Genomic DNA, 10,005 nt, shown 5'->3' on the forward strand with positions numbered 1-10,005 from the left:
CAGAATGGGGAGGATTGGCGGGGGGGGGGGGGGGGGGGGAGGAGATCATGTAGGAATGTGTCATGAATATTGATGCACCCACACAATGGGACACAGGCACCAGCTGGCTAGCTAATGGAAGGTAGAAATCACCAGCACCCACCCAGAAAGGAGTTGGAGGTTAGTGGAGCCAGCCAGGCAATCGCTGTCTAGCAAGCCACTCTGATTTTCACGGAGCTATCGATCCCTGATGAAAGCAGAGAAAAACTCGTGCTGAACTGACCTCGTGTTACAGCTCCCTGCAGACCGGCTCATGCAAACACCAGCAAGTCTGCCCATGGCCCGACCTTCCCCTTCACTGCACCACGCAGCAGGGATCCAACGAAAGACAGACTGGAAATCCCGAAGAGCAGGGGAATGGAGCCAGCACCCCATTCTGCTCCCGGGAAAGCTGCAACCCAGCTCCATGGGGCTAGAGATTTGGGGTGAGTACTAGAGTAGGAGAAGTGGAGCTGGTCTCTTTCTGGTCTTCCCCATTCTCCTTGCTGCTGAAAAGAGCTGCAGGCAACATCTGCCCAAGCCCTACTCGCCATTTACCAGCCGTGTCTGGGTTGGTGTTAATTGCTGGCCGAGTCCTGATCCCACGCAAGAGCTTCAGGGTGAGCGTGGGACGCTTAACAGTCATGACTGGCAGCCTACAAGAGCCGGTACGATGGGGTGAGACCCAGACCAGCCCCACACACTGACTCCTTTTCTCGGGACCTGGCCGTCTCTTTCCTTCCACACAGGGCCCCTGATCCCATGGCATGCTACTGCAGCGGTTCCCAGGCGCCAGGGTCCTTTTAGGCTCCTCAGGGGGAGAGAAGGGGTTCATATGGTGCAGGAGAGAGAAACGAGTAGACAGGATTCGCTCTATATCCTGATCCACAAACGACGAGAACTTATAACTCAACAGTGGATGCAGCTGCTACTTATTTCTATAGCATTAGTGCGTGAATCGGGATCAGGTGCTGAAGACACACGGACAGAGACCTGGTCCCTGCTCCAAAGTGTTCACAAGCTAATTTGGGGCTGCACTAGAGTAATCAGGAACCTACTAGAACCAGTTAAGGCAGGCAGGCTAATTAGGACACCTGGAGCCAATTAAGAAGCAGCTTCTAGAATCAATTAAGGCAGGCTAATCAGGGCACCTGGGTTTTAAAAAGGAGCTCACTTCAGTTTGTGGTGTGACTGTGAGGATCTGGGAGCAAGAGGCACAAGGAGCTGAGAGTGAGAGGGTGTGCTGCTGGAGGACTGAGGAGCACAAGCGTTATCAGACACCAGGAGGAAGGTCCTGGGGTGAGAATAAGGAAGGTGTTTGGAGGAGGCCATGGGGAAGTAGCGCAGGGAGTTGTAGCTGTCATGCAGCTGTTATGGGAGGCACTATAGACAGCTGCAGTCCACAGGTCCTGGGCTGGAACCCGGAGTAGAGGGCGGGCCCGGGTTCCCCCCAAACCTCCCAATTGACCTGGACTGTGGGTTCTTTCAGAGGGGAAGGTCTCTGGGCTGTTCCCCAATGCACATGGTGAATCTCTGAGGCAAGAAAATCCGCCAATAAGCGCAGGACCCACCAAGATAGAGGAGGAACTTTGTCACAGGTGTCTAAGACAAGGTTATGGTTGGCTGGTTATGATTATGCTCTCTGTATGTGTGTATCATTTTTGTAGTTGAAGTTATGAATATTGGCTCTATACTGTCTGTATTTCAAATTTATGCTATGCTTCTGGGTGACATCCCAGACAAGCTGGTGTTAGCTCTGCCTAGCCTGCTTGATGGCCCATTAAGGACCATCAGCTATACAATTGACCCATTCAGAGAAGGCAGATACGCCTTGTAACTCAGCAAAGTATGCAGGAACTGGCCCATGTAGGGTTACCATATTTTGTGCCTCCCAAAGGAGGACACTCCACAGGGCCCCGGCCCCGCCCCCAGCCCCACCCCCGCCCCAACTCCGCCCCCTCCCCAAAGTCTCCGCCCCCTCCCCTGCTTCCCGCGAACATTTGAGTCGCGGGAAGCCTGAAGCAGGTAAGGGGGAGTGTGGGGGGGAGGAGGCGCGGCCCAGGCTGTCCCCGGCCCTGGGGTGCCGGCCCCCGGCCCACCACCCCCGGCCCGCCCAGCACTGCGGTCCCCGGCCCGGCCCCCGGCCCATCCCCCGAGCCCCCGGCCTGGCACCGCCGGCCCGTCCCCTGAGTCCCCGGCCCCGCCAGCGCCCCCGAACCCCCAGCCGAGCCCCTGAGCCCCCGGCCCGGCCCCGGAGCCCCTGGCCAGGCACCGCACCGCGGGCCCAGCCCCGGAGCCCCCGTCCTGTCCCAGCCCCCAAGCCCCCGGCCCGACCCCCGAGCATCCACACCGCCGGCCGGCATGTCCCGATTTTCCCGGACATGTCCGGCTTTTTGGGCTTTCCCCCCGGACGGGGATTTGGAGCCCAAAAAGCCGGACATGTCCGGGAAAATCCGGACGTATGGTAACCCTAGGCCCATGTGACTCCAGACTCCATTTTGCTGTAATTTTCCACAGTAAGGACAAAGAGGTGTTCTAACACCTGGAAAAGACTATATAAGGCTGATGCCTCATCTCCATCTTGTCTTCAATCCTGCTTCTTACCTCTGGAGGGACTTTGCTACAAACTGAAGCTCTGAACGAAGGACTGATGACCCATCCCAGCAGGGGATGTATTTCAGAGACTTGATTTGAACCTGCAATTTATTCTATAACTGCTACAAGCCTGAACCAAGACATTGCCATGACTGTATGTAATTGATTCCATTTAACCAATTCTAGCTCTCATCTCTATCTTTTTCCTTTTATGAATAAACCTTTAGATTTTAGATTCTAGGGGATTGGCAACAGCATGATTTGTAGGGAAGATCTGATTTGTATATCGACCTGGGTCTGGGGCTTGATCCTTTGGGATCGGGAGAACCTTTTTTCTTTTACTGGGGTATTGGTTTTCATAACCATTTGTCCCCATATCGAGTGGCACTGGTGGTGTTATTGGGTAACTGGAGTGTCTAAGGGAATTGCTTGTGAGACTTGTGGTTAGCCAGTGGGGTGAGACCAAAGTCCTCTTAGTCTGGCTGGTTTGGTTTGCCTTAGAGGTGGAAAAACTCCAGCCTTGGGCTGTGACTGCCCTGCTTTAAGCAATTTGTCCTGAAGTGGCACTCTCCGTTGGGTCCTGCCAGAACCAGCATCGTCACAGCAGACTAACACGGCTGCTACTCTGAAATCTGAGGAGCACGACAGTGTATGTAGCACAGCCGAAAAGGGGGGGGTGGGGAAGGAGAAGTAGATCCGAGTCCTGCAGCCAGGCTGCTCATCCCCACACTGCACCCTGAGTCTCCCCCTCAGAGCTGCTCTCTCAGGCGCCGAACGCCGCCCGCACTGCAAAAAGCCTGACGCACAGAAGCCCAGCAAGAAAATTATATTGTCTTAGGCTCTGCCACCCCCTGATGGTGGTAAAATGCAGCCAAGATCAGCTAGACATGGGGCAGAGATCTCCAGGAAGAAATACAGACAGATGTTTTGCTGTCATGGGGTTGATTGACATCCACAAATGAGGACATCCAAAGCCAGTGCAACCTCCTGCTCCCGTTTATTCAGGCTACCGTGACTAGAGCACAGTATCTCATCTAATGCACCGGACAGCTCCCTGTCAGAGCTTTAAGAATCTACAGGATGAAAGTCACCCCTTATGTAGAGGGGCAGCTCCTCGCCCTGTACCCCACACCAGAGCTGTGCACAAGAACTCCACACACTGACTGAACACAAAAGAGTTGCCTTGCTCAAAGCCAGCCCTATTGATAATCAGTCTGCTCACTGCCGCCTTCCTGCAGAGCTCTTCATTCCATCCCCCCATGTCTGGCAGCATTGCCCTCCTCAGGCCGGTTGGGATTTGTACAGCGGGCACGCTCAGCTATAACCTTTCTGACACATGGAAAGCAAAACCACCAACCCAGCCTGTCGCACACCAAGCGACCGAACAGAGGCGCCTGTTCATTCTTTCTGCTAAATCAACTGAAGAACATGGCTGCAGCTATTGCGCCCCGGGTATGTCACTTTGTGAAAACTGGAACGATTGATGCATCTAGTGGCTGGATGAGAATTACCATTTGTACATTATGGGGCAGATTAACTCCAGAGAAGTGAGTATAGTTAGGTCTGTGGATTCAGACAGTTCTAACTGAAATCAATGTATATATAGTCCTTAATGTAGTTATTCTGCAGCGAGCAAAGTCTAGGAACACGCCACCGGTCATGTATCAGACAAGGATGTGCAGAATCAGTGTGCGGGAAAATTGCTACTTATTGGTACAGTTTAACCCCTGGATGAAGGTGTTAGAGGGGTTCGTTTCTTAGCGTTAGAACTGAATGCAAACCAGGTGGGGACAGCATGCAGAGCAGCCACTCCAAACGCTCCCCGCAGGAAAGCACTTTTTTGAAGCCCTGGCACTCAAGGTCCAATTGAGCCCTGTGCAGAGAGGCTTAAGGGGAACTCTTAAGTGGTGCATAAGCTTTGTGCCGACAGTCTGCACCGGGTTGCATTTCACCCATACCGAATAGCTTCAAGGTGGGTGCAGGACTGATATGGTCTTAAATCAAAGGTTCTCTGTCAAATATGGAGAGTGCATCTAGTGGGGTCCAGTAGTCCTGGGTCCAGTATTAATAGAGATTTTCATTAAATGACTTGGCTAATGGAGTGGAGAACATGCTTCTAAAATGTACAGATGACCCCAAGCTGGGAGGGTTGCGAGCACTTTGGAGGGCAGGATTAGAATTCAAAATCACCTTGACAAACTGGAAAATTGGTCTGAGACCAGCAAGATGAAATTCAACAAAGACAAATGCCAAGTACTACACTTAGGAAGGAAAAATCAAATACACAGCTACAAAATGGGGAATAACAGGCTAGGTGGTCGTACTGTACTGCTGATCTGGGATTATAGCGGATCACAAATTGAACGAGAGTCAGTATGATGGAGTTGCGATAAAGGCCAATATCATTCTGGAATGTATTAACAGGCGTGTTGTATGTAAGACATGGGAGGTCATTGACCTGCTCTACTCAGCACTGGGGAGGTCCAAGCAGGAGTCCTGTGCCCAGTTCTGGGCACTGCACTTTAAGATGTGGGGAAATTGGAGAGAGTTCAGAGGACAGCAACAAAAATGGTAAAAGATTTAGAAATCCTGACCTGTGAGGAAAAGTTAAAAAAGGGGCATGTCTAATCTTGAGAAGAGACAACTAAGGGAGGGTCCTGAGAATGGTCTCAAACATGTAAAGAGATATACCTATCTCATAGAACTGGAAGGGACCTTGAAAGGTCATTGAGTTGAGTCCAGTCCCCTGCCTTCACAGCAGGACCAAGTACTGTCCCTGACAGATTTTTGCCCCAATCCCTAAATGGGCCCTTCAAGGATTGAACTCACAACCCTGGGTTTAGCAGGTTCATGCTCAAACCACTGAGCTATCCCTCCCTCCGAAGAGCACAGTGATCAGTTGTTCTCCAGGTTCACTGAAGGCCGGACAAGAAATGGGCTTAACCCGCAGCCAGGGAGATTAAGGTTAGATAGTAGGAGAGGTTTCTAACTCTAAAGGGTGGTTAAACTCTTGAACAGGCTTCCAAGGGAGGCTGTGGAACCCCTACCCACTGGAGGTTTTTAAGACCAGGTTGGACAAACACCTGTCAGGGATGGTCTCGGTTTACTTGGTCCTGCCTCAGCTCAGGGGTTGGACTTGATGACATCTCGAGTTCCCTTCCAGCCCTACATGTCTGTGATTCAGCACACCCAGAAGCACACTATGACGGATTGGATCACAGAAACCCCCTTGGGAGCTGCCATCCGATGTGCCAAGACTACTTCTATCCCTGTTTTCCCTGCCAGCTCAGGACTCCAGCATCCTGTCTTGCTGAGACTCCCGTCTGCTCCAACAAAGACCCAGGGTCTGAATTACTTGCCCCAAAGCTGCAGGTTTACCTGAAAACAGCTCACAGAAGTGTGCTTGTCTTGAGCACGCAGATGCCCAACTCCCAATGGGGTCTAAACCCAAATAAATCCGTTTTACCCTGTATAAAGCTTGCACAGGGTAAACTCAAATTGTTTGCCCTCTATAACACTGATAGAGAGATGCACAGTTGTTTGCTCCCCCAGGTATTAATACATACTCTGAGTTAATTAAGAAGTAAAAACATACTTTTATTAAATACAGAAAGTAGGGTTTAAGTGGTTCCAAGTAGTAACAGACAGAACAAAGTAAGTCACCAAGCAAAATAAAATAAAATGCACAAATCTGTCTAATCAAACTAGATACAGATAATCTCACCCTCAGAGATGCTTCAGCAAGTTTTTTCCTCAGACTGGACACCTTCCAGGCCTGGGCACAATTCTTTCCCCTGGTACAGCTCTTGTTCCAGCTCAGGTGGTAGCTAGGGGATTCTTCATGATGGCTCCTCTCCTCCACTTTTGTTCTCTTCCACCCCTTTATAGATCTTTTGCATAAGGTGGGAACCCTTTGTCCCTCTGGGTTTCCACCCCCCCACACAGGAAAAGCACCAGGTTAAAGATGGATTCCAGTTCAGGTGACATGATCACATGTCACTGTAAGACTTCATTACTCACTTGCCAACACACACATATACAGGAAGACTCACAGGTAAAACACAGCCATCTGCAGACAATGGTCCTGGTTAATGGGGGTCATCAAAATTTCAAACCACCATTAATGGCCCACACTTTGCATAATTACAATAGGCCCTCAGAGTTATGTTTTATATTTCTAGTTTCAGATACAAGAGTGGTACATTTATACAAATAGGATGATCACACTCAGTCGATTATAAGCTTTGTAATTATACCTTACAAGAGACCTTTTGCATGAAGCATATTCCAGTTACATTATATTCACTTATGTTTTTATAAAACCATATAGACTGCACAACGTCACACACACAGTTACACAGCATGTCCTAATATTTAAAAAGTAGAATAAACTGAAATTGTCAAGCACAAATTCTGTTCTCAGGCACTCAGATTAAGACAATGCAGTGGCAGTGAGTGGTACAACAGAGCGCTATTGACCCATTAACTAAATCCACTAGCAATTAAATCAGTATCATACACAATGTCCCTTCCACGGAAAGAAGCAATCCAGTTGTAGACCCTGATCCTACAAAAGTGTATATATGGGAGCAAGTGTTCCCATGAACCCAATGAGATGGCTCACAGAGTCGGTGTTACTCACACGTTTTTGCAGGATTCGGGTCTGTAGGGGGTTCGGCCAGGGCTCGTCCCCCTCCGGGGCGGTGGGAAACCAGACCGCCTAGCTACTTAGGTCAGGTGTGTTGGGGAACTAGCCTGGCTGCGGGTCAAACAGTCAGTACCTCAGGCCCTCAAGCAGGGGCTGAGCAAACGGTTGAACCGCAAACCCCAGGCTCCTGGCTCCGAGCGGCCTGGGAGAGAGGGAGACGGCCACCCGCGAGGTGGGTGGCAGGGGGAACGCAGGCCCACTCACTCCACTGCGTCCCAGCCCGGGGCCCTAGCAGCGGCAGAAGACCCGCTGGTGTGTCAGTGGGGATCCTGAGCGCGACACACTGACATCGGCTCTGGGTGTGCTGCTGCTAGACTAGGGTCGGCTGCCTACAGGCTACTTCCTACCTCCCCCTCTAGAGGTACCTGGGTCCGGATGGTGTCCTCCAAGGGGTCACACACCACGGGCTCCTCTGGGTAACTGGTGCACGGTTGGCTTGGCAGCGTCTCTGGGCTCGGGCTAGCATCAAGCATTGGCTGGTCCGGCCAGTCCTCAGGTCGGCCGCCGATTGCTGTGGTCTCCCAACTGGGAGTTACGCCACAGGCGTCTGGCCTCTCCGATGGCTGTGTTCCAAGTGAACTCTGGGGTCGGGCTTTTATACTTCCTGTCCTGCGCTCTGACCTCTGAGGGGCGGGCGCAGGGTTCGCTGGCTCTGCCCACTTTGGTGTCCAGAGAGGCTCGTCCCTCTCTGGGGCAGCGGGGAACCAGACCGCCTCCCTACAGGGTCATTGTTTAATAAAAACTTGTAGAAGTCCAATTAGGGTCATTTAGGACTTGTCTATACAGGGAAATTGACTTGCATAGATAAAGTGGAATAATTATTGGAAGTGGAGTAATTATTCTGGAATAGAGTGTCCACACAGGGGGGTTATACCAGCATAGCTATAGCAACATTATTCTGCTAATAGCTACATTGCCCCAAGGGGCCAGCTTCCCCCTGTGCACAAGCCCTTAGCAAAACATAAGCAGAGTTCCAATATATTTTGTTCTGTTTCCAGGACTTTTAACAGAAGGTACCTTTTGGAAGCATAAAGAAAATGTAAATAAGCACCCATGGGTGCATATAGGCTTTACAGCTGTGATCGTGGGCGTGAGAGGTTTCAGCTGGGTGAAATTGCAGGATCATACCATGCCACAATTAATACGGTCTCCAACAAAGAATTCGATCCTCAAGACATCACCACGCTCGTGTTATTTTCAGCACCACCCTCCCAAGCAGACGACGCTTGGACCATAAAGAATCACTACACATTTTGCTGCCACTGATATTTGATTGCCTTCAGCAGCCATTTGCTCTGCCTCCAAGATAAGAGGCAGCCGAGCTTCAAGGAGTTTGGGTACTTTGAGTAGAATCTTCCCAACATCAAAGTCCTAGTAGAGTTTTTAGTGAGACTAGCAGCTGAGCTAAAATATTTAATGTGCCTAGGACCACTACCTAGGATCAAAGAGACAGCTGTCTGCAGGGAGCTACTGTTTAGCAGTCACTTAATTGCATGACCATAGAGCTGAACTAAACAGTTCCATCAGTAGGATTTCCTGAAACTTTTATTCATGGGAGATATTGGCTCTGGAGATTACTTGAATCCCAGCAGAATTTCTTTCAGAAGTTCTGACTTTTCTGCCAGCCATATAAAGTTACCTGGACATGGACAAGATCTTGAGGTTCCTCTGAGCCTGTGCAACAGCACAGAATAAATATGCTCATAAAACAAGAGGGTTCAAGACTTCTCAGACCTCAGACATGGAAATCAAGAGCTTTTCTACCAGCCTGGGAGTCCGAAAGAGAGAGCCGTGTTCCCAGATCTTTGAGGTATATGTTTAGAGCCACTGTTATAGCTTGTATGATTTTCTTGCTGAAGTCATAGCTAAGAAGGGACCATCTGTGTGGTGGGTACAGAGGCCATGTTTATCAAGTTCTCTGCACAAGAATTTGGCTGATGCCAGAAGACAGACTAATTCCACCCATGTGTGGACTCCAAAACGCCAACCAACTGTAAATCATTCTCTCCTGTTGCTGCATTTCAGATACCCCTTACCTTTGAATGGCTTGTCCATTAGCACTAATTTTTCCATGTGTCTCTAACACAGTACCCTTGAGAGTCAGCATTTAAGAAGCTTGTGATTACGTACACCGGGGTCGGCAACCTTTGGCACGCGGCTCGCCAAGGTAAGCACCCTGGCAGGCCAGGCTGGTTTGTTTACCGGCCGCGTCCACGGGTTCAGCCAATCGCGGCTCCCACTGGCTGCGGTTTGCCGCTCGAGGCCAATGGGGGCTGCAGGAAGTGGCGGCCAGCACATCTCTCGGCCTGCGCCGCTTCCCGCTGCCCCCATTGGCCTGGAGCGGCGAACCGCGGCCAGTGGGAGCCATGATCGCCCGAACCTGTGGGCACGGCAGGTAAACAAACTGGCCCGGCCCGCCAGGGGCTTTCCCTGAACAACCAGCGGCCTGACTTTGAGAAGCACTGATCTAGGGAGCAATAGATCAGATGACCTATCAGAACTTTTCATTTCTAACATCTGGTTTCCAGGAGGATACCAATTAACAGCCAACGAATTGACTAGACCTAAAATTAAGAATGTTCAAGAGATTAGATAATCAAGCTCAAGCAAATTTATTGTCTAAAGACAAGGCAATACAGTACAGGAAAGAGTTAATACCTCACCAATCCTTCCCAGGAAGCAAA

This window comes from Malaclemys terrapin, chromosome 12 (assembly GCF_027887155.1).
Source record: "Malaclemys terrapin pileata isolate rMalTer1 chromosome 12, rMalTer1.hap1, whole genome shotgun sequence".
In the NCBI taxonomy this organism is placed as follows: domain Eukaryota; kingdom Metazoa; phylum Chordata; order Testudines; family Emydidae; genus Malaclemys; species Malaclemys terrapin.